Source organism: Zootermopsis nevadensis, unplaced genomic scaffold, assembly GCF_977971745.1.
Source record: "Zootermopsis nevadensis isolate Lab colony 2312 unplaced genomic scaffold, Znev_1.0 Znev_ptg000012l, whole genome shotgun sequence".
In the NCBI taxonomy this organism is placed as follows: Eukaryota; Metazoa; Arthropoda; class Insecta; order Blattodea; family Termopsidae; genus Zootermopsis; species Zootermopsis nevadensis.
Window position 1 is genome coordinate 5,482,233 of NW_028259144.1, and position 26,439 is coordinate 5,508,671.

Here is a 26,439-nt window from a genome sequence, read left to right on the forward strand (position 1 = left end):
TCATATCGATTTTTAGAAATTCGCACGAAGGCATCAAAGTCGTGAGGTGGAGGATGCGCAAAGTCGGCCACGACCACTTATCAATAACGATATTACGCGCTCACACAATCCCCATATAACACAAATAGTGCTTATATGCGTATAATACATCATAACACGTCTAAAATTACATAATTTTTCCACAAGAATTATTTCTTGCAAAATTGATGCAGTGTATATTTTGACGCAAATACGTCGCAGATTCATGCGTAACGATGACCCAATCTAACTCACTATCAATAAGCATCATGTAACGAAAGAATCGGAATAAACATACGTGAATGAGAGTACGTCATTTATTAATATAAATCGCCTCACAAAGAAACTGAGTATAAATATCTGGTACATTAAATGCAACGTTGGTGGGCGCGGAATTCGTGGCGTACGTCAAACTTGTGGTAACATATTGGTGTCCTATGTCAAATGTCAACAAAATATATCGAAAATATTGCATCACATTTACTCGAGGACACGACGTACAAACACAAAGACGCAGTCTATCGGAAAAATACGGAATCAAAGATAAGACGTGCCATCTGTGATGACCTCAATGGAAAGAAATCAATAATTTCGAATGGCATCGGGGACCAATCAGAAGTCAGTCAGTACTGATTCTGTCTTGGAACAGTCGGCTGGTCCCGATTGAATAGTCGCCATTAAACTACGGTTGCAATTATTTGATTTCTGTCGGTCAGTATCAATGTAATTTTGTGTTTTAGAAATACAGTTCTTCGAGACCATTATCAAGATTAATTACCACCGTTCGAACATGTATTAACGGGTGCTACCTACAGTGAATCTCAGTGTAAGGTTGTCTTCTCAGTGACGTGTGAGAATAGAAACAAGTGAAACACCAAACCAACATAACGTGCAAGAATATGTGCGGTTCGCCACATTGAGACATACGACTTCAGTGAAAGGACATTTGCATGCCATGTGTGCTCAGTAAAGACGTTTGTACGTGTTATTAACACGTAAATCATATACAGAACAGCAGAACCTGGACCTGTGTAATTTGAGAACATTTATTCTTTATAACGATGACTGGGGTCACTGTAGTAATTATATGTAGTGTAATATAAAATTAAATAAATATTTTAATCAATTCTTCTTCGTGTGACAAAATATATACTTCCACTATGAAATATTCAATAACATCATATTTAAGTGATAAGTGACTGGTGTACTTGCAATTACTGAATGTAGGTGTCCTATAAAATATCCTTGTAAAATAATTAAATTAGGTATGAAAGTGAAGCCCAGAACAGAATATACTTCTTAAAGTGACGGAATCGAATTTTTGAGTGTTTAATAATTTACAATTACCCATAACGAGCTCAAGGTGCCCTCACATGCGCACGTCATACGACTGCACTGCGCAACAACGTCTGCGCAGGTGCCTCACTAACCTAACCTAACCTAACCTAACCTAACCTAACCCAAACCAACCAAAACGGGCGAAATCTCGATTAGTGCAAAATGGTTTCCTGCGCACGAATTTTGCAAAAAGCGAATGGATGCTCAGAAATTATTGAAATTTTGTATGGACGTCATGCCACAGGTAAGTTAATGATATTTATACTCTATTATGTCTTATCGATTTTTAGAAATTCGCACGAAGGCATCAAAGTCGTGAGGTGGAGGATGCGCAAAGTCGGCCACGACCACTTATCAATAACGATATTACGCGCTCACACAATCCCCATATAACACAAATAGTGCTTATATGCGTATAATACATCATAACACGCCTAAAATTACATAATTTTTCCACAAGAATTATTTCTTACAAAATTGATGCAGTGTATATTTTGACGCAAATACGTCGCAGATTCATGCGTAACGATGACCCAATCTAACTCACTATCAATAAGCATCATGTAACGAAAGAATCGGAATAAACATACGTGAATGATAGTAAGTCATTTATTAATATAAATCGCCTCACAAAAAAACTGAGTATAAATATCTGGTACATTAAATGCAACGTTGGTGGGCGCGGAATTCGTGGCGCACGTCAAACTTGTGGTAACATATTGGTGTCCTATGTCAAATGTCAACAAAATATATCGAAAATATTGCCTCACATTTACTCGAGGACACGACGTACAAACACAAAGACGCAGTCTATCGGAAAAATACGGAATCAAAGATAAGACGTGCCATCTGTGATGACCTCAATGGAAAGAAATCAATAATTTCGAATGGCATCGAGGACCAATCAGAAGTCAGTCAGTACTGATTCTGTCTTGGAACAGTCGGCTGGTCCCGATTGAATAGTCGCCATTAAACTACGGTTGCAATTATTTGATTTCTGTCGGTCAGTATCAATGTAATTTTGTGTTTTAGAAATACAGTTCTTCGAGACCATTATCAAGATTAATTACCACCGTTCGAACATGTATTAACGGGTGCTACCTACAGTGAATCTCAGTGTAAGGTTGTCTTCTCAGTGACGTGTGAGAATAGAAACAAGTGAAACACCAAACCAACATAACGTGCAAGAATATGTGCGGTTCGCCACATTGAGACATACGACTTCAGTGAAAGGACATTTGCATGCCATGTGTGCTCAGTAAAGACGTTTGTACGTGTTATTAACACGTAAATCATATACAGAACAGCAGAACCTGGACCTGTGTAATTTGAGAACATTTATTCTTTATAACGATGACTGGGGTCACTGTAGTAATTATATGTAGTGTAATATAAAATTAAATAAATATTTTAATCAATTCTTCTTCGTGTGACAAAATATATACTTCCACTATGAAATATTCAATAACATCATATTTAAGTGATAAGTGACTGGTGTACTTGCAATTACTGAATGTAGGTGTCCAATAAAATATCCTTGTAAAATAATTAAATTAGGTATGAAAGTGAAGCCCAGAACAGAATATACTTCTTAAAGTGACGGAATCGAATTTTTGAGTGTTTAATAATTTACAATTACCCATAACGAGCTCAAGGTGCCCTCACATGCGCACGTCATACGACTGCACTGCGCAACAACGTCTGCGCAGGTGCCTCACTAACCTAACCTAACCTAACCTAACCTAACCTAACCCAAACCAACCAAAACGGGCGAAATCTCGATTAGTGCAAAATGGTTTCCTGCGCACGAATTTTGCAAAAAGCGAATGGATGCTCAGAAATTATTGAAATTTTGTATGGACGTCATGCCACAGGTAAGTTAATGATATTTATACTCTATTATGTCTTATCGATTTTTAGAAATTCGCACGAAGGCATCAAAGTCGTGAGGTGGAGGATGCGCAAAGTCGGCCACGACCACTTATCAATAACGATATTACGCGCTCACACAATCCCCATATAACACAAATAGTGCTTATATGCGTATAATACATCATAACACGCCTAAAATTACATAATTTTTCCACAAGAATTATTTCTTACAAAATTGATGCAGTGTATATTTTGACGCAAATACGTCGCAGATTCATGCGTAACGATGACCCAATCTAACTCACTATCAATAAGCATCATGTAACGAAAGAATCGGAATAAACATACGTGAATGATAGTAAGTCATTTATTAATATAAATCGCCTCACAAAAAAACTGAGTATAAATATCTGGTACATTAAATGCAACGTTGGTGGGCGCGGAATTCGTGGCGCACGTCAAACTTGTGGTAACATATTGGTGTCCTATGTCAAATGTCAACAAAATATATCGAAAATATTGCCTCACATTTACTCGAGGACACGACGTACAAACACAAAGACGCAGTCTATCGGAAAAATACGGAATCAAAGATAAGACGTGCCATCTGTGATGACCTCAATGGAAAGAAATCAATAATTTCGAATGGCATCGAGGACCAATCAGAAGTCAGTCAGTACTGATTCTGTCTTGGAACAGTCGGCTGGTCCCGATTGAATAGTCGCCATTAAACTACGGTTGCAATTATTTGATTTCTGTCGGTCAGTATCAATGTAATTTTGTGTTTTAGAAATACAGTTCTTCGAGACCATTATCAAGATTAATTACCACCGTTCGAACATGTATTAACGGGTGCTACCTACAGTGAATCTCAGTGTAAGGTTGTCTTCTCAGTGACGTGTGAGAATAGAAACAAGTGAAACACCAAACCAACATAACGTGCAAGAATATGTGCGGTTCGCCACATTGAGACATACGACTTCAGTGAAAGGACATTTGCATGCCATGTGTGCTCAGTAAAGACGTTTGTACGTGTTATTAACACGTAAATCATATACAGAACAGCAGAACCTGGACCTGTGTAATTTGAGAACATTTATTCTTTATAACGATGACTGGGGTCACTGTAGTAATTATATGTAGTGTAATATAAAATTAAATAAATATTTTAATCAATTCTTCTTCGTGTGACAAAATATATACTTCCACCATGAAATATTCAATAACATCATATTTAAGTGATAAGTGACTGGTGTACTTGCAATTACTGAATGTAGGTGTCCAATAAAATATCCTTGTAAAATAATTAAATTAGGTATGAAAGTGAAGCCCAGAACAGAATATACTTCTTAAAGTGACGGAATCGAATTTTTGAGTGTTTAATAATTTACAATTACCCATAACGAGCTCAAGGTGCCCTCACATGCGCACGTCATACGACTGCACTGCGCAACAACGTCTGCGCAGGTGCCTCACTAACCTAACCTAACCTAACCTAACCTAACCTAACCCAAACCAACCAAAACGGGCGAAATCTCGATTAGTGCAAAATGGTTTCCTGCGCACGAATTTTGCAAAAAGCGAATGGATGCTCAGAAATTATTGAAATTTTGTATGGACGTCATGCCACAGGTAAGTTAATGATATTTATACTCTATTATGTCTTATCGATTTTTAGAAATTCGCACGAAGGCATCAAAGTCGTGAGGTGGAGGATGCGCAAAGTCGGCCACGACCACTTATCAATAACGATATTACGCGCTCACACAATCCCCATATAACACAAATAGTGCTTATATGCGTATAATACATCATAACACGCCTAAAATTACATAATTTTTCCACAAGAATTATTTCTTACAAAATTGATGCAGTGTATATTTTGACGCAAATACGTCGCAGATTCATGCGTAACGATGACCCAATCTAACTCACTATCAATAAGCATCATGTAACGAAAGAATCGGAATAAACATACGTGAATGATAGTAAGTCATTTATTAATATAAATCGCCTCACAAAAAAACTGAGTATAAATATCTGGTACATTAAATGCAACGTTGGTGGGCGCGGAATTCGTGGCGCACGTCAAACTTGTGGTAACATATTGGTGTCCTATGTCAAATGTCAACAAAATATATCGAAAATATTGCCTCACATTTACTCGAGGACACGACGTACAAACACAAAGACGCAGTCTATCGGAAAAATACGGAATCAAAGATAAGACGTGCCATCTGTGATGACCTCAATGGAAAGAAATCAATAATTTCGAATGGCATCGAGGACCAATCAGAAGTCAGTCAGTACTGATTCTGTCTTGGAACAGTCGGCTGGTCCCGATTGAATAGTCGCCATTAAACTACGGTTGCAATTATTTGATTTCTGTCGGTCAGTATCAATGTAATTTTGTGTTTTAGAAATACAGTTCTTCGAGACCATTATCAAGATTAATTACCACCGTTCGAACATGTATTAACGGGTGCTACCTACAGTGAATCTCAGTGTAAGGATGTCTTCTCAGTGACGTGTGAGAATAGAAACAAGTGAAACACCAATCCAACATAACGTGCAAGAATATGTGCGGTTCGCCACATTGAGACATACGACTTCAGTGAAAGGACATTTGCATGCCATGTGTGCTCAGTAAAGACGTTTGTACGTGTTAGTAACACGTAAATCATATACAGATCAGCAGAACCTGGACCTGTGTAATTTGAGAACATTTATTCTTTATAACGATGACTGGGGTCACTGTAGTAATTATATATAGTGTAATATAAAATTAAATAAATATTTCAATAAATTATTCTTCGTGTGACAAAATATATACTTCCATTATGAAATATTCAATAACATCATATTTAAGTGGTAAGTGATTGGTGTACTTGCAATTACTGAATGTAGGTGTCCAATAAAATATCCTTGTAAAAAAATTAAATTAGGTATGAAAGTGAAGCCCAGAACAGAATATACTTCTTAAAGTGACGGAATCGAATTTTTGAGTGTTTAATAATTAGAATTAACCATAACGAGCTCAAGGTGCCCTCACATGCGCACGTCATACGACTGCACTGCGCAACAACGTCTGCGCAGGTGCCCCACTAACCTAACCTAACCTAACCCAAACCAACCAAAACGGGGGAAATCTCGATCAGTGCAAAATGGTTTCCTGCGCACGAATTTTGCAAAAAGCGAATGGATGATCAGAAATTATTGAAATTTTGTATGGACGTCATGCCACAGGTAAGTTAATGATATTTATACTCTATTATGTCTTATCGATTTTTAGAAATTCGCACGAAGGCATCAAAGTCGTGAGGTGGAGGATGCGCAAAGTCGGCCACGACCACTTATCAATAACGATATTACGCGCTCACACAATCCCCATATAACACAAATAGTGCTTATATGCGTATAATACATCATAACACGTCTAAAAGTCATAATTTTTCCACAAGAATTATTTCTTGCAAAATTGATGCAGTGTATATTTTGACGCAAATACGTCGCAGATTCATGCGTAACGATGACCCAATCTAACTCACTATCAATAAGCATCATGTAACGAAAGAATTGGAATAAACATACGTGAATGATAGTACGTCATTTATTAATATAAATCGCCTCACAAAAAAACTGAGTATAAATAACTGGTACATTAATTCCAATGTTGTTGGGCGAGGAATTCGTGGCGCACGTCAAACTTGTGGTAACATATTGGTGTCCTATGTCAAATGTCAACAAAATATATCGAAAATATTGCCTCACATTTACTCGAGGACACGACGTACAAACACAAAGACGCAGTCTATCGGAAAAATACGGAATCAAAGATAAGACGTGCCATCTGTGATGACCTCAATGAAAAGAAATCAATAATTTCGAATGGCATCGAGGACCAATCAGAAGTCAGTCAGTACTGATTCTGTCTTGGAACAGTCGGCTGGTCCCGATTGAATGGTCGCCATTAAACTACGGTTGCAATTATTTGATTTCTGTCGGTCAGTATCAATGTAATTTTGTGTTTTAGAAATACAGTTCTTCGAGACCATTATCAAGATTAATTACCACCGTTCGAACATGTATTAACGGGTGCAACCTACAGTGAATCTCAGTGTAAGGATGTCTTCTCAGTGACGTGTGAGAATAGAAACAAGTGAAACACCAATCCAACATAACGTGCAAGAATATGTGCGGTTCGCCACATTGAGACATACGACTTCAGTGAAAGGACATTTGCATGCCATGTGTGCTCAGTAAAGACGTTTGTACGTGTTAGTAACACGTAAATCATATACAGATCAGCAGAACCTGGACCTGTGTAATTTGAGAACATTTATTCTTTATAACGATGACTGGGGTCACTGTAGTAATTATATGTAGTGTAATATAAAATTAAATAAATATTTCAATAAATTATTCTTCGTGTGACAAAATATATACTTCCATTATGAAATATTCAATAACATCATATTTAAGTGGTAAGTGATTGGTGTACTTGCAATTACTGAATGTAGGTGTCCAATAAAATATCCTTGTAAAAAAATTAAATTAGGTATGAAAGTGAAGCCCAGAACAGAATATACTTCTTAAAGTGACGGAATCGAATTTTTGAGTGTTTAATAATTAGAATTAACCATAACGAGCTCAAGGTGCCCTCACATGCGCACGTCATACGACTGCACTGCGCAACAACGTCTGCGCAGGTGCCCCACTAACCTAACCTAACCTAACCCAAACCAACCAAAACGGGGGAAATCTCGATCAGTGCAAAATGGTTTCCTGCGCACGAATTTTGCAAAAAGCGAATGGATGATCAGAAATTATTGAAATTTTGTATGGACGTCATGCCACAGGTAAGTTAATGATATTTATACTCTATTATGTCTTATCGATTTTTAGAAATTCGCACGAAGGCATCAAAGTCGTGAGGTGGAGGATGCGCAAAGTCGGCCACGACCACTTATCAATTACGATATTACGCGCTCACACAATCCCCATATAACACAAATAGTGCTTATATGCGTATAATACATCATAACACGTCTAAAAGTCATAATTTTTCCACAAGAATTATTTCTTGCAAAATTGATGCAGTGTATATTTTGACGCAAATACGTCGCAGATTCATGCGTAACGATGACCCAATCTAACTCACTATCAATAAGCATCATGTAACGAAAGAATTGGAATAAACATACGTGAATGATAGTACGTCATTTATTAATATAAATCGCCTCACAAAAAAACTGAGTATAAATAACTGGTACATTAATTCCAATGTTGTTGGGCGAGGAATTCGTGGCGCACGTCAAACTTGTGGTAACATATTGGTGTCCTATGTCAAATGTCAACAAAATATATCGAAAATATTGCCTCACATTTACTCGAGGACACGACGTACAAACACAAAGACGCAGTCTATCGGAAAAATACGGAATCAAAGATAAGACGTGCCATCTGTGATGACCTCAATGAAAAGAAATCAATAATTTCGAATGGCATCGAGGACCAATCAGAAGTCAGTCAGTACTGATTCTGTCTTGGAACAGTCGGCTGGTCCCGATTGAATGGTCGCCATTAAACTACGGTTGCAATTATTTGATTTCTGTCGGTCAGTATCAATGTAATTTTGTGTTTTAGAAATACAGTTCTTCGAGACCATTATCAAGATTAATTACCACCGCTCGAACATGTATTAACGGGTGCAACCTACAGTGAATCTCAGTGTAAGGATGTCTTCTCAGTGACGTGTGAGAATAGAAACAAGTGAAACACCAATCCAACATAACGTGCAAGAATATGTGCGGTTCGCCACATTGAGACATACGACTTCAGTGAAAGGACATTTGCATGCCATGTGTGCTCAGTAAAGACGTTTGTACGTGTTAGTAACACGTAAATCATATACAGATCAGCAGAACCTGGACCTGTGTAATTTGAGAACATTTATTCTTTATAACGATGACTGGGGTCACTGTAGTAATTATATGTAGTGTAATATAAAATTAAATAAATATTTCAATAAATTATTCTTCGTGTGACAAAATATATACTTCCATTATGAAATATTCAATAACATCATATTTAAGTGGTAAGTGATTGGTGTACTTGCAATTGCTGAATGTAGGTGTCCAATAAAATATCCTTGTAAAAAAATTAAATTAGGTATGAAAGTGAAGCCCAGAACAGAATATACTTCTTAAAGTGACGGAATCGAATTTTTGAGTGTTTAATAATTTACAATTAACCATAACGAGCTCAAGGTGCCCTCACATGCGCACGTCATACGACTGCACTGCGCAACAACGTCTGCGCAGGTGCCCCACTAACCTAACTTAACCTAACCCAAACCAACCAAAACGGGGGAAATCTCGATCAGTGCAAAATGGTTTCCTGCGCACGAATTTTGCAAAAAGCGAATGGATGATCAGAAAATATTGAAATTTTGTATGGACGTCATGCCACAGGTAAGTTAATGATATTTATACTCTATTATGTCTTATCGATTTTTAGAAATTCGCACGAAGGCATCAAAGTCGTGAGGTGGAGGATGCGCAAAGTCGGCCACGACCACTTATCAATAACGATATTACGCGCTCACACAATCCCCATATAACACAAATAGTGCTTATATGCGTATAATACATCATAACACGTCTAAAAGTCATAATTTTTCCACAAGAATTATTTCTTGCAAAATTGATGCAGTGTATATTTTGACGCAAATACGTCGCAGATTCATGCGTAACGATGACCCAATCTAACTCACTATCAATAAGCATCATGTAACGAAAGAATTGGAATAAACATACGTGAATGATAGTACGTCATTTATTAATATAAATCGCCTCACAAAAAAACTGAGTATAAATAACTGGTACATTAATTCCAATGTTGTTGGGCGAGGAATTCGTGGCGCACGTCAAACTTGTGGTAACATATTGGTGTCCTATGTCAAATGTCAACAAAATATATCGAAAATATTGCCTCACATTTACTCGAGGACACGACGTACAAACACAAAGACGCAGTCTATCGGAAAAATACGGAATCAAAGATAAGACGTGCCATCTGTGATGACCTCAATGAAAAGAAATCAATAATTTCGAATGGCATCGAGGACCAATCAGAAGTCAGTCAGTACTGATTCTGTCTTGGAACAGTCGGCTGGTCCCGATTGAATGGTCGCCATTAAACTACGGTTGCAATTATTTGATTTCTGTCGGTCAGTATCAATGTAATTTTGTGTTTTAGAAATACAGTTCTTCGAGACCATTATCAAGATTAATTACCACCGTTCGAACATGTATTAACGGGTGCAACCTACAGTGAATCTCAGTGTAAGGATGTCTTCTCAGTGACGTGTGAGAATAGAAACAAGTGAAACACCAATCCAACATAACGTGCAAGAATATGTGCGGTTCGCCACATTGAGACATACGACTTCAGTGAAAGGACATTTGCATGCCATGTGTGCTCAATAAAGACGTTTTGTACGTGTTAGTAACACGTAAATCATATACAGATCAGCAGAACCTGGACCTGTGTAATTTGAGAACATTTATTCTTTATAACGATGACTGGGGTCACTGTAGTAATTATATGTAGTGTAATATAAAATTAAATAAATATTTTAATAAATTCTTCTTCGTGTGACAAAATATATACTTCCAGTATGAAATATTCAATAACATCATATTTAAGTGATAAGTGACTGGTGTACTTGCAATTACTGAATGTAGGTGTCCAATAAAATATCCTTGTAAAAAAATTAAATTAGGTATGAAAGTGAAGCCCAGAACAGAATATACTTCTTAAAGTGACGGAATCGAATTTTTGAGTGTTTAATAATTTACAATTAACCATATCGAGCTCAAGGTGCCCTCACATGCGCACGTCATACGACTGCACTGCGCAACAACGTCTGCGCAGGTGCCCCACTAACCTAACCTAACCTAACCCAAACCAACCAAAACGGGGGAAATCTCGATCAGTGCAAAATGGTTTCCTGCGCACGAATTTTGCAAAAAGCGAATGGATGATCAGAAATTATTGAAATTTTGTATGGACGTCATGCCACAGGTAAGTTAATGATATTTATACTCTATTATGTCTTATCGATTTTTAGAAATTCGCACGAAGGCATCAAAGTCGTGAGGTGGAGGATGCGCAAAGTCGGCCACGACCACTTATCAATAACGATATTACGCGCTCACACAATCCCCATATAACACAAATAGTGGTTATATGCGTGTAATACATCATAACACGTCTAAAATTACATAATGTTTCCACAAGAATTATTTCTTGCAAAATTGATGCAGTGTATATGTTGACGCAAATACGTCGCAGATTCATGCGTAACGATAACCCAAGCTATCTCACTATAAATAAGCATCATGTAACGAAAGAATAGGAATAAACATACGTGAATGATAGTACGTCATTTATTAATATAAATCGCCTCACAAAAAAACTAAATATAATTATCTGGTACATTAATTGCAATGTTGGTGGGCGCGGAATTTGTGGCGCATGTCAAACTTGTGGTAACATATTGGTGTCCTATGTCAAATGTCAACAAAATATATCGAAAATATTGCCTCACATTTAGTCGAGGACACGACGTACAAACACAAAGACGCAGTCTATCGGAGAAATACGGAACCAAAGATAAGACGTGCCATCTGTGATGACCTCAATGGAAAGAAATCAATAATTTCGAATGGCATCGAGGACCAATCAGAAGTCAGTCAGTACTGATTCTGTCATGGAACAGTCGGCTGGTCCCGATCGAATAGTCGCCATTAAACTACGGTTGCAATTATTTGATTTCGGTCGGTCAGTATCAACGTAATTTTGTGTTTTAAAAATACATTTCTTCGGGACCATTAACAAGATTAATTACCACCGTTCAATCACGTATTAACGGGTGCTACCTACAGTGAATCTCAGTGTAAGGATGTCTTCTCGGTGACGTGTGAAAATAGAAACAAGTGAAACACCAATCCAACATAACGTGCAAGAATATGTGCGGTTCGCCACATTGAGACATACGACTTCAGTGAAAGGACATTTGCATGCCATGTGTGCTCAGTAAAGACGTTTGTACGAGTTAGTAACACGTAAATCATATACAGATATCGCGTATATGCAGAAGCTGGACCTATGTAATTTGAGAACATTTATTCTTTATAACGATGACTGGGGTCACTGTAGTAATTACAAGTAGTGTAATATAAAATTAAATAAAACTCCGTCAATTAACTTTCGACACTACATGTCTAACCAAAAGGAGCGTGTGTTTCCTATGGTTACAGCAACATGAATTCCAGATGTACCTGCTTTACAGAGGTTTGACGTGTCTAAATGTGACTTTGTGTGCATATGTATACATACATATTTCCGACAAGCCTTATCTTTGTAATATCTCGATATATTTTATAATAAAATTTGTACATGTTTGCTAATAATTCTTAAGCGTCAGCAGACATCAAATGCAATACAACAACCACAATTGCGGGAGCAAATGCATAAGTGACGTGAGCCAAGATTCTTTCGATGTCAATAGGAATGTATCCAATGTAAAATCTTTGAAGTATAAAGGTGTGGTACAGGCTCAAACACAAGATTGTTCATTAATTTAAGAACATTGAAATATTTGAGTTTTTAATATAAAGCAATCGATAATAGAACTCATACGATGCATTAGCTTAGACAACATGCATCAAGTCTCTGCGCATCACCTACTGAGCATATACCTCATCTCATTAGCTTAACTTAACCTAACCTATCCTAAACCAACTCAACCCAACAGGGGTAATCAGCGTCACCTGAACACGGCGACCTGCGCACGAATTTTCAAAATATACCATGAATGGTCGGAAAATTCTGAAATTTTGCATGGACGCCGTGCCACTGGTATGTAATAAAGATTCATACCCTTTTGTGTGTTTCAAAAACATTTAAAATATTTTAATACTCTTTTCAATATATGACGACGACATATGCAATTCCACACAAAAAATGTGCATAAAGCTTGTTTACGTAGAGTGCGACCATTGCTATTACAAGGTCTACAGGTAAGTCAAAAATGTAAAATTCTTATAACATACTTCCATGCAGGTAGGGGTAGACTATATTATTGTTTAAAATGTGAATTACTATAATATTTCAGTGTTAAATTGGTGCAATCGATTGCAACGATCACACATTTAGCTCAAATGGACAATATATATTATATATGGAATCACTGCGCACCACCTTCTGCGCATATGCCCCAATAACCTAACCTAACACAACTTGACCGAGACCAGACATCGGTGATCAATGGCGTCCTGCGCACGAATTTTGAAATTAAAGAAAGGATGGTCGGAAGTTAACGAAATTTTGTATGGACGTCATGACACATGTAGGTTAATGAAATACATATTCTATTATATCATAACAATTGTAATAAAGTAACACGAGAAGGCGACAAATTCGGGAGGTGGACACAAGTGAAATCGGCCACGACCATTATGTAAGAAACATAACATTAACTTAATTACGCAGACAAGTGTAGTTCACATTAAGTAAATCGTGTGTATACGTGATTATATACATGTTTTAACACATATACATACAAAAGTATATTTTTTTACGAATGAAATATACCTCAAATTCGGCAAAACGGCCCCGGCTGGTAGCGAATCGCATACAGAATCAATCATACGTAAATACATATGATACGAACGACCGTAAGTATGTGTAAGTGAATGATTTTTCTTCAATTAGCAATTTCATGTCGGCCTCAAACAATTTTAAAATGTACTTGGAATAGTTAAATACGCTAGTATTATTCAGTTTGTCTCATTTTGAGCTCATTTGCGTTTTGTTTTTACAGGGTCTTGTGCGCGTAATAGCTGCTACACGCCTACAAACAGTCGACAAACAATGTTTGCAAACAGTTTATCGACTGTATTTTGCTTTCCACTTGAAACCGGAAAAAAAGAAATACCGAATATTAGCTTGGAGAACGATATTTGGTTTCAAAATGTTTTCCACCAGTGTGTTCGGGTGTATAGGAGCCTTAAAATAAAAAAAATGATTGCTTCATAACATCACGTTGGTTACGCCAATGAGAGTCAAGGGTACTGTCACCGCGTCGTAAATATTTTCCCCGTAAAATTAATTTTGTAATTTCATCTACCGTCACTTCGTTCTCTGACACTAACTGGAAGTGCAGTTTACGAGCACACAACACTTCGAAAATACATTCTGACTGTGGCCAATTCCAAAATTGTTCGACAATTGATACTTTCAATTCTAAAGGGTTTTGACGACGGTAGTTTACATCTAAATTTATTCCTTGTCAAGACTTTTTCCATCGTGTGTTCTTTAAAATCACGACGTTTCGGAGGCTGGTTCTGTCTCCGTCTTCAGGTAAGAGGTACCTACTCTGTTGGGTCCCTTATTAGTTGAGTAGGTACCCCTCACCTGAAGACGGAGACAGACCCAGCCTCCGAAACGTCGTGATTTTAAAGAACAGACGATGCAAAAAGTCTTGACAAAGAATAATTTTAAATGGATACTTTGCTGCATCATTTAATATCGGTCTATGTCCACTTTTGTGTCAGGTTTGTTTAGCTTTTTTTCAACTTATATTATGTTTCCGTTGCGTCTACTGATAAATAAGACTAATGTTGCAACATTGAATATGTTCATGCCAAAATGACTCAAGTGCAAGTTTACCGTATTATAAAGTTTTTTCCGAAAAGAACTATTTTCAGCATTGAAAACAGTTTCGCAGATGAACTGTGAAGTCCAGCGGTCGGAATTGGCACTTATACTATAACACCAAGAAACCAACGTAGTTATTAAGTTTCTTTCAGGCAACTGCATTATACATCTTGAGCAAAAGTTACATTACAATTTAAAAGAATTAATGACGTTTTATTTAGGTAACGTACTCGAAAATAAATTTCTCTAAAATCTTGGGCAAAAATTCAAATTTCCCAACGTACTGCTGGAGTTTCCAGGCATTTCCCTAAAAGACGTGGAGATCCTATGAATTAGTAATGGCGGACAATCGTAGGAAGCGAGCTTCTTCCTGTTCTGTATATGAAGAAACGCATTCATCGACCGCTGGAGAACGTCGTTACCAAATAAGATTTGAGGAGCAGTCTCCTAGAACTGTGTTCAATATTATGTGGCATTCGCAGTTCAAGAAGATGAAGAATTCTTCGGGAACAAACCGTGTTTACTGAAGAAACTACGTTTCACGAAACTGGTTAGTAACCATTACTAACCATGCGGGGATCAGAATCGCCCGGGTTCGTAGTTGAACATCATCACCGCTTTCCGAAACTGAACAGCTATAAACAAAAACTTTGATGTTGGACCACTGTTGTAAAGCAATCTATTTTCCAATACGTGGTCTGAATAAAAACCTTTTAAATCTATACTGTAATTTGCAGTCGCCCTTCAACGTTCGTACCGCTTGATTTAAACTTTAGTCAAACGACGCACACAGTTTTTATTAAAAAACAGTTTATCAATCTCCTACTCACCACTCCTACGCGATGACCTCGAAGATACTGGTCTTCTTAGCGCATGGAGACCGCACGCATAAGAACAGAGACTGCAGACCAACCAAGTCCTCACAATAGCAAATTATAAACGACACACGCAAAACAGTCAAACTGGGCACCAGAACAGCATTCAGCACAAGGCATACGTAATAAACAGATGAGTCTTCACAGCCAATATGTCTTTTTAAGAAATGTAGACTATTTCACGAGAATAAAACGCACATCACTTGGCTTGTAAATCTTAATTTGTGGCAATGACATTAAAGAATCTATAAACATCGCAGTATTGATCCCGAAGATTGAAAATGTTACGAATAAAGTCACAGATAATATCCAACTGACAACGCAACGACATAGTCAGCACATCATAAATATTATTAATTTAAATTAAAGAACATTAACACTGTTGTCGAAGGAATTGTGAATAACTCTGAGAAGTTTATTTGGCCATGTGTCGGACAGTTTCACTTGCAGTGGTCAAATGAACATTAGTTCTTTCGTAACAGACCCTTTTATACATATCTGAAACTAAAGAAATTTTGTGATCTTGTTTCAGTTCAAAAGTTCCCCAAGCAAACTAATGATTTAAATTTGGTTTCAATGCACGTTTACAATGAACCACAGTTAGCCCATGTTACATTTTGTGGCGACTTCAGTGTACACAATACCAGTTACTTATATCAACTAAACTGACAACAGTCTATTATTCATAACAAATTGCTTTACTGTAGTAATGACCTTGATGTTTTCATTGAAAATAAGGACATAACGTGTTAAAACCTTTCATCTTGCGTATCATGTCATTAAATATGATTTATAATTAGGATCACACCGCAAATTAAATATTCAAAGTAAAATGTTTCGTAAACCAACTTCACAACTCTTCTTTAATGTTGACAATGGACCTGCGAAAATCTCTCACTGCTTATGGAAGTCACAATCACACGCCACGTGACGACTCATGAGCCCCTATCGTCAACGCCAATAACGAACACATCCTACGACCACAACCTGCGACAAGCGACTGTGACACTGCGCAGAACCAGCGAGCAACTGAGGGGAACGCGCGTCGTAAACAGAGACACCGCGCACAGTTACGGGAATGGTCTGAAGATGAATAGGTCTGCGATTTAAGAAGTTTCAAAACGTCGCCGTGTAGAAAGAATATCACACCTGAAGATTCCTGTCTTCTGGGTTGTTGCGCTGGTAGATGTTAAAAACGTTTCAGAGGTCATACTGCCTCCATAATCAGGGCGATGATTCGTTGGTAAACATCTACCATACTACACGGCGCAACAACCCGGAAGACAGAAATCTTCATACTCACCGCCCTGATGATGGAGGCAGTATGACCTCTGAAACGTTGGTAAACATCGACCAGACTACACAGCGCAACAACCCAGAAGACAGAAATCTTCATACTCATCGCCCTGATGACGGAGGCAGTATGACCTCCGAAACGTTGGTTAACATCTACCAGACTACACAGCGCAACAACCCGGAAGACAGAAATCTTCATACTCACCGCCCTGATGATGGAGGCAGTATGACCTCTGAAACGTTGGTAAACATCGACCAGACTACACAGCGCAACAACCCAGAAGATACAAATCTTCATACTCTGATGACGGAGGCAGTATGACCTCTGAAACGTTGGTTAACATCGACCAGACTACACAGCGCAACAACCCAGAAGATACAAATCTTCATACTCTGATGACGGAGGCAGTATGACCTCTGAAACGTTGGTAAACATCGACCAGACTACACAGCGCAACAACCCAGAAGACAGAAATCTTCATACTCATCGCCCTGATGATGGATGCAGTATGACCTCTGAAACGTTGGTTAACATCTACCAGACTACACGGCGCAACAACCCAGAAGACAGAAATCTTCATACTCATCGCCCTGATGATGGAGGCAGTATGACCTCTGAAACGTTGGTTAACATCTACCAGACTACACGGCGCAACAACCCGGAAGACAGAAATCTTCATACTCACCGCCCTGATGATGGAGGCAGTATGACCTCTGAAACGTTGGTAAACATCGACCAGACTATACAGCGCAACAACCCAGAAGACAGAAATCTTCATACTTATCGCCCTGATGATGGAGGCAGTATGACCTCTGAAACGTTGGTAAACATCGACCAGACCACACAGCGCAACAACCCAGAAGACACAAATCTTCATACTCTGATGACGGAGGCAGTATGACCTCTGAAACGTTGGTTAACATCGACCAGACTATACAGCGCAACAACCCAGAAGACAGAAATCTTCATACTTATCGCCCTGATGATGGAGGCAGTATGACCTCTGAAACGTTGGTAAACATCGACCAGACCACACAGCGCAACAACCCAGAAGACACAAATCTTCATACTCTGATGACGGAGGCAGTATGACCTCTGAAACGTTGGTTAACATCGACCAGACTATACAGCGCAACAACCCATAAGACAGATATCTTCAGACTCACCGCCCTGATGACGGAGGCAGTATGACCTCTGAAACGTTGGTAAACATCAACCAGACTACACGGCGCAACAACCCAGAAGACAGAAATCTTCATACTCATCGCCCTGATGATGGAGGCAGTATGACCTCTGAAACGTTGGTTAACATCGACCAGACTACACAGCGCAACAACCCAGAAGACAGAAATCTTCATACTCTGATGACGGAGGCAGTATGACCTCTGAAACGTTGGTAAACATCGACCAGACTACACAGCGCAACAACCCAGAAGACAGAAATCTTCATACTCTGATGATGGAGGCAGTAAGACCTCTGAAACGTTGGTTAACATCGACCAGACTACACAGCGCAACAACCCAGAAGACAGAAATCTTCATACTCTGATGATGGAGGCAGTATGACCTCTGAAACGTTGGTTAACATCGACCAGACTACACAGCGCAACAACTCAGAAGACAGAAATCTTCATACTCTGATGATGGAGGCAGTAAGACCTCTGAAACGTTGGTTAACATCGACCAGACTACGCAGCGCAACAACACAGAAGACAGAAATCTTCATACTCATCGCCCTGATGATGGAGGCAGTATGACCTCTGAAACGTTGGTTAACATCGACCAGACTACACAGCGCAACAACCCAGAAGACAGAAATCTTCATACTCTGATGACGGAGGCAGTATGACCTCTGAAACGTTGGTAAACATCGACCAGACTACACAGCGCAACAACCCAGAAGACAGAAATCTTCATACTCTGATGATGGAGGCAGTAAGACCTCTGAAACGTTGGTTAACATCGACCAGACTACACAGCGCAACAACCCAGAAGACAGAAATCTTCATACTCTGATGATGGAGGCAGTATGACCTCTGAAACGTTGGTTAACATCGACCAGACTACACAGCGCAACAACTCAGAAGACAGAAATCTTCATACTCTGATGATGGAGGCAGTAAGACCTCTGAAACGTTGGTTAACATCGACCAGACTACACAGCGCAACAACTCAGAAGACAGAAATCTTCATACTCTGATGATGGAGGCAGTAAGACCTCTGAAACGTTGGTTAACATCGACCAGACTACGCAGCGCAACAACACAGAAGACAGAAATCTTCATACTCTGATGATGGAGGCAGTAAGACCTCTGAAACGTTGGTTAACATCGACCAGACTACACAGCGCAACAACCCAGAAGACAGAAATCTTCATACTCTGATGATGGAGGCAGTATGACCTCTGAAACGTTGGTTAACATCGACCAGACTACACAGCGCAACAACTCAGAAGACAGAAATCTTCATACTCTGATGATGGAGGCAGTATGACCTCTGAAACGTTGGTTAACATCGACCAGACTACACAGCGCAACAACCCAGAAGACAGAAATCTTCATACTCATCGCCCTGATGATGGAGGCAGTATGACCTCTGAAACGTTGGTTAACATCGACCAGACTACACAGCGCAACAACCCAGAAGACAGAAATCTTCATACTCTGATGATGGAGGCAGTATGACCTCTGAAACGTTGGTTAACATCCACCAGACTACGCAGCGCAACAACACAGAAGACAGAAATCTTCATACTCTGATGATGGAGGCAGTATGACCTCTGAAACGTTGGTTAACATCGACCAGACTACACAGCGCAACAACTCAGAAGACAGAAATCTTCATACTCTGATGATGGAGGCAGTAAGACCTCTGAAACGTTGGTTAACATCGACCAGACTACGCAGCGCAACAACACAGAAGACAGAAATCTTCATACTCATCGCCCTGATGATGGAGGCAGTATGACCTCTGAAACGTTGGTTAACATCGACCAGACTACACAGCGCAACAACCCAGAAGACAGAAATCTTCATACTCTGATGACGGAGGCAGTATGACCTCTGAAACGTTGGTAAACATCGACCAGACTACACAGCGCAACAACCCAGAAGACAGAAATCTTCATACTCTGATGATGGAGGCAGTAAGACCTCTGAAACGTTGGTTAACATCGACCAGACTACACAGCGCAACAACCCAGAAGACAGAAATCTTCATACTCTGATGATGGAGGCAGTATGACCTCTGAAACGTTGGTTAACATCGACCAGACTACACAGCGCAACAACTCAGAAGACAGAAATCTTCATACTCTGATGATGGAGGCAGTAAGACCTCTGAAACGTTGGTTAACATCGACCAGACTACACAGCGCAACAACTCAGAAGACAGAAATCTTCATACTCTGATGATGGAGGCAGTAAGACCTCTGAAACGTTGGTTAACATCGACCAGACTACGCAGCGCAACAACACAGAAGACAGAAATCTTCATACTCTGATGATGGAGGCAGTAAGACCTCTGAAACGTTGGTTAACATCGACCAGACTACACAGCGCAACAACCCAGAAGACAGAAATCTTCATACTCTGATGATGGAGGCAGTATGACCTCTGAAACGTTGGTTAACATCGACCAGACTACACAGCGCAACAACTCAGAAGACAGAAATCTTCATACTCTGATGATGGAGGCAGTATGACCTCTGAAACGTTGGTTAACATCGACCAGACTACACAGCGCAACAACCCAGAAGACAGAAATCTTCATACTCTGATGATGGAGGCAGTATGACCTCTGAAACGTTGGTTAACATCGACCAGACTACACAGCGCAACAACCCAGAAGACAGAAATCTTCATACTCTGATGATGGAGGCAGTATGACCTCTGAAACGTTGGTTAACATCCACCAGACTACGCAGCGCAACAACCCAGAAGACAGAAATCTTCATACTCTGATGATGGAGGCAGTATGACCTCTGAAACGTTGGTTAACATCGACCAGACTACACAGCGCAACAACTCAGAAGACAGAAATCTTCATACTCTGATGATGGAGGCAGTAAGACCTCTGAAACGTTGGTTAACATCGACCAGACTACGCAGCGCAACAACACAGAAGACAGAAATCTTCATACTCATCGCCCTGATGATGGAGGCAGTATGACCTCTGAAACGTTGGTTAACATCGACCAGACTACACAGCGCAACAACCCAGAAGACAGAAATCTTCATACTCTGATGACGGAGGCAGTATGACCTCTGAAACGTTGGTAAACATCGACCAGACTACACAGCGCAACAACCCAGAAGACAGAAATCTTCATACTCTGATGATGGAGGCAGTAAGACCTCTGAAACGTTGGTTAACATCGACCAGACTACACAGCGCAACAACCCAGAAGACAGAAATCTTCATACTCTGATGATGGAGGCAGTATGACCTCTGAAACGTTGGTTAACATCGACCAGACTACACAGCGCAACAACTCAGAAGACAGAAATCTTCATACTCTGATGATGGAGGCAGTAAGACCTCTGAAACGTTGGTTAACATCGACCAGACTACACAGCGCAACAACTCAGAAGACAGAAATCTTCATACTCTGATGATGGAGGCAGTAAGACCTCTGAAACGTTGGTTAACATCGACCAGACTACGCAGCGCAACAACACAGAAGACAGAAATCTTCATACTCTGATGATGGAGGCAGTAAGACCTCTGAAACGTTGGTTAACATCGACCAGACTACACAGCGCAACAACCCAGAAGACAGAAATCTTCATACTCTGATGATGGAGGCAGTATGACCTCTGAAACGTTGGTTAACATCGACCAGACTACACAGCGCAACAACTCAGAAGACAGAAATCTTCATACTCTGATGATGGAGGCAGTATGACCTCTGAAACGTTGGTTAACATCGACCAGACTACACAGCGCAACAACCCAGAAGACAGAAATCTTCATACTCATCGCCCTGATGATGGAGGCAGTATGACCTCTGAAACGTTGGTTAACATCGACCAGACTACACAGCGCAACAACCCAGAAGACAGAAATCTTCATACTCTGATGATGGAGGCAGTATGACCTCTGAAACGTTGGTTAACATCCACCAGACTACACAGCGCAACAACACAGAAGACAGAAATCTTCATACTCTGATGATGGAGGCAGTATGACCTCTGAAACGTTGGTTAACATCGACCAGACTACACAGCGCAACAACCCAGAAGACAGAAATCTTCATACTCTGATGATGGAGGCAGTATGACCTCTGAAACGTTGGTTAACATCCACCAGACTACACAGCGCAACAACCCAGAAGACAGAAATCTTCATACTCTGATGATGGAGGCAGTAAGACCTCTGAAACGTTGGTTAACATCGACCAGACTACACAGCGCAACAACCCAGAAGACAGAAATCTTCATACTCTGATGATGGAGGCAGTATGACCTCTGAAACGTTGGTTAACATCCACCAGACTACACAGCGCAACAACACAGAAGACAGAAATCTTCATACTCTGATGATGGAGGCAGTATGACCTCTGAAACGTTGGTTAACATCCACCAGACTACACAGCGCAACAACCCAGAAGACAGAAATCTTCATACTCTGATGATGGAGGCAGTATGACCTCTGAAACGTTGGTTAACATCGACCAGACTACACAGCGCAACAACACAGAAGACAGAAATCTTCATACTCTGATGATGGAGGCAGTATGACCTCTGAAACGTTGGTTAACATCGACCAGACTACACAGCGCAACAACACAGAAGACAGAAATCTTCATACTCTGATGATGGAGGCAGTATGACCTCTGAAACGTTGGTTAACATCGACCAGACTACACAGCGCAACAACACAGAAGACAGAAATCTTCATACTCTGATGATGGAGGCAGTATGACCTCTGAAACGTTGGTTAACATCCACCAGACTACACAGCGCAACAACCCAGAAGACAGAAATCTTCATACTCTGATGATGGAGGCAGTATGACCTCTGAAACGTTGGTTAACATCGACCAGACTACACAGCGCAACAACACAGAAGACAGAAATCTTCATACTCACCGCTGTGAAAACCTCAAATCTTACAATATCACACCTGTCTTTGGGCATTTATCCGATCGAGATACGCTTTTCATTTCATCATAACACATTTTAATTTCATCCATCCCTAATTCTACCGATGTTCACTATTTCGCTAATCTTTTACGTGTGTATGACCTACTAACTTATTTTAATCGATCTTGTTTGAGAATGGTCCACACCACAGTTACATGATCCTACTCCACTTTCTTTACAGGGTGTTCAAAAAAATGTTATTTAGAACACACGACTGGCTCATTAAATCGACGAATGAATAACGATCCCAAGTTCTGAAACTGGAGCTACAGAGTTTTAACAGCCAATAACAAAGTACTTAATGACAAGGCAATCCAACGTATGGGACAAGTTGTAACCTAAAACTTCACAGGCCTTTATGCGTGCGTGCGTGTGAAAATACGGTTAAAGCAATTATTTACGCAGCTTCTTAGAAAGGGCCCAGCATGTTTCGATCCTAGTGGGTCTCCTTCAGTGACATTTACTGATTATAAGAACGTGAACAGGAAGTTCTTCAATACCTTCATTTGTGCGACTTCCTTCGTGCCACATTTTTTTTAGTGTTCTGTCTGACGACAGGTCCAGGTCCATATGAACAGGATCCTTCCATCCTTTTCTCGGACTGGGACCTGTTCATATACGTTCTTGGCAGATGATCCAGAAGTGGTTTGCCATTGCCTTCTTCTGTGTGTGAATGGAGTAATTGTTGGGATGCCACGGAGAAACCGGGGAAGCCCCCGGAGGAAAACTCCTTGCCCAACACAAGTTATAAATTAGGGCACCGTCGGGAATCGAACCCGAGACCCCAGGATTACAAGGCCAGCGTTCTAACCGCTAGACCACCGTGCGACATACTAAAATAAAATTTCCAAAACTTCACACCAGTAAAGTCGTCATTCGCATATGGCTGTCTTCTGGGTTGTTGCGCTTTGTAGTCAGGTAGAAGTTTAACGACGTTTCAGAGGTCCTTGCTGCCTCCATCATCACCATCATTATTTATACGAAGCACTATCCAGAAACAGAAGCACAGTTTGCATTTTGTTACGTTGTCAAAGCTTGCGTCTCTTTTGATTACCGACATCCCAGTCTGGCGCGCGCGATCAGAAGGGCACTGAACACAAATATACAGCCCTCGCATGGTACGTATATGAAATATCGCTCGATGCATCTCTTTTACGGCCATATGTATGCATGAATGTGGGATGTGTTCGTATAACACATTCTCTAGGCCCGAGCTGTCCAGATGAATAATGAAGATGTATAACTTTCGATTGAAAGAACACATTTCTAGGCTCGTTCAGAATGAAAAGTTTCAAAAATGCTCCTGATGGCTTCTCCGTGTTTCCCTCTCTCTTTGTCAACAAATCTAGAATTGCAATATGTATTTTAATTACATTGATATTGGCAAATTAGAGACATTCTAGTCTTAGCTAATGCGAAGGTTTCGATAGCAAGTGGACAGATATGAGATTTGTGTCCCAACACACTTTTTGTGTCTTGAAATATTGTTTTTCTGCGTCGTCTCAGCTCGAGAAACACTAGACTGACTTCGGTAATACAGTGAAACCTCTATCCATCGTTCCCCGAACTATCGTTTTCCCGCATGCATCGTCCGTTTTGTTCGGTCCCGGATACATCCCATACAAAATAATGTTACATTTTCCCGCATCTATCGTTCCTCGAACTATCGTGTGTTTCCTATGATGACAGCCAAATATATTCCAGATGTACCTGATTTACAGAGGTTGGACGTGTCTAAATGTGACGTTACCGTGGATATGTATACATAATGTATATATTTCTGACAAAGCGGATCTTTGTAATATCTCGATATATTTCAAAATGAAATTTTCTCATTTGTACTAATAATTCTTATGCGTAAGCAGACATCAAATGGAATACAACAACCACAATTTCGGGAACAAATGCATAAGTGACGTGAGCCGAGATTATTAGAGGTCAACAATAAGGTAACCAATGTAAAATTTTTGAAGTGTAAAGCTATGGTAGTGACTCAAACACAAGATTGTTCTATAATGTGAGAACATTGAAATATTTGATTGTTTAATATAACGCAATCGAAATTAGAACTCATACAATGCCTTAACATAGATAATTTGCATTACGTCACTACGCTACAACTTCTGCGCAGATGTCCTCTTAATCTAACCTAACAAACCAGAGCCAATCCAACAGGGGTACTCTGCGTCAGCTGAACATGGCGACCTGCGCACTAATTTTCGAAATAGACCACGGATGCTGGAACAAACGCGTAATCGGCCACCATCACAAATATACGACTATATTAAAGAGGAGTTACGCACTCGATATATTTTAAAATAATTAATATTTTAAAATAATTAATAATACTTAAGCCTAAGCAGACAACAAATGCAATTCAACAACTACAATTGCGTTAAAACATGCATAAGTGACGTGAGCCTATTGTGTTACGAGGTTCACAAGTAGGTATCTTTGAAGTATAAAGGTATGGTAGTGACTCAAAAACTAGATTGCTCTATAATTTAAGAACATTGAAATATTCGAGTTTTTAATTTCCCGCAATCGATAATAGAACTCATATGATGCCTTAACATAGACAACATGCACACGTCTCTGCGCATCACCTTCTGCGCAGATGTCCCATTAACCTAACCTAATCTAACTCAACCCTACAGCGGTAATCTGCGTCAGCTGAACATGACGACCTGCGCACGAATTTTCGAAACAGACCACGAATGGTTGGAGATTGCTGAAATTTTGTATGGATGTCGTGCCACATGGTTCCGTATGGTGAATATGATTATCCAAAATTGATGTGGCTATTTGCACATAAAATTCTTTTGTGTAAATACACATGTTAAGAATGAATCAGTATATATGTAAGTGAATAATTTTTGGTCCTAAAGGATATAATGCAACATAACAAAATTTTGGGAATAACATATTTTGTTTCTACAAACTTCTATCAGTCTACATGGCATAATAACCTATAAAACAGTCACTTGAACCTGAAATCAACCAATATAGCACACTCACCCTGTGCTGCATCAGCCTGTTACTTTGCGAAAACTGGCGAGCCATTCAGAAATTAACTGCTAGCTGTTACTCTTGAGGTAACAAATCCAGTTAACAGACAGAATCATGCTGTGACATGACTCCCAAGTCCCCTTGCAATTTACATCTGA

General features: G+C 39.6%; 1 protein-coding gene across 1 annotated transcript in view; it reads right to left on the reverse strand.

Annotated features, from left to right (window-relative positions):
* EMC1 (ER membrane protein complex subunit 1) overlaps nt 1-16,850 on the reverse strand; it is a 66,196-nt gene extending 49,346 nt beyond the window's left edge. The window contains exon 1 of the mRNA XM_087347737.1: nt 15,786-16,850. The gene's annotated coding sequence lies outside the window, so the exon portion shown is untranslated. The remainder of the gene's footprint in view (nt 1-15,785) is intronic.
* Nucleotides 16,851-26,439: the final 9,589 nt, after the last annotated feature.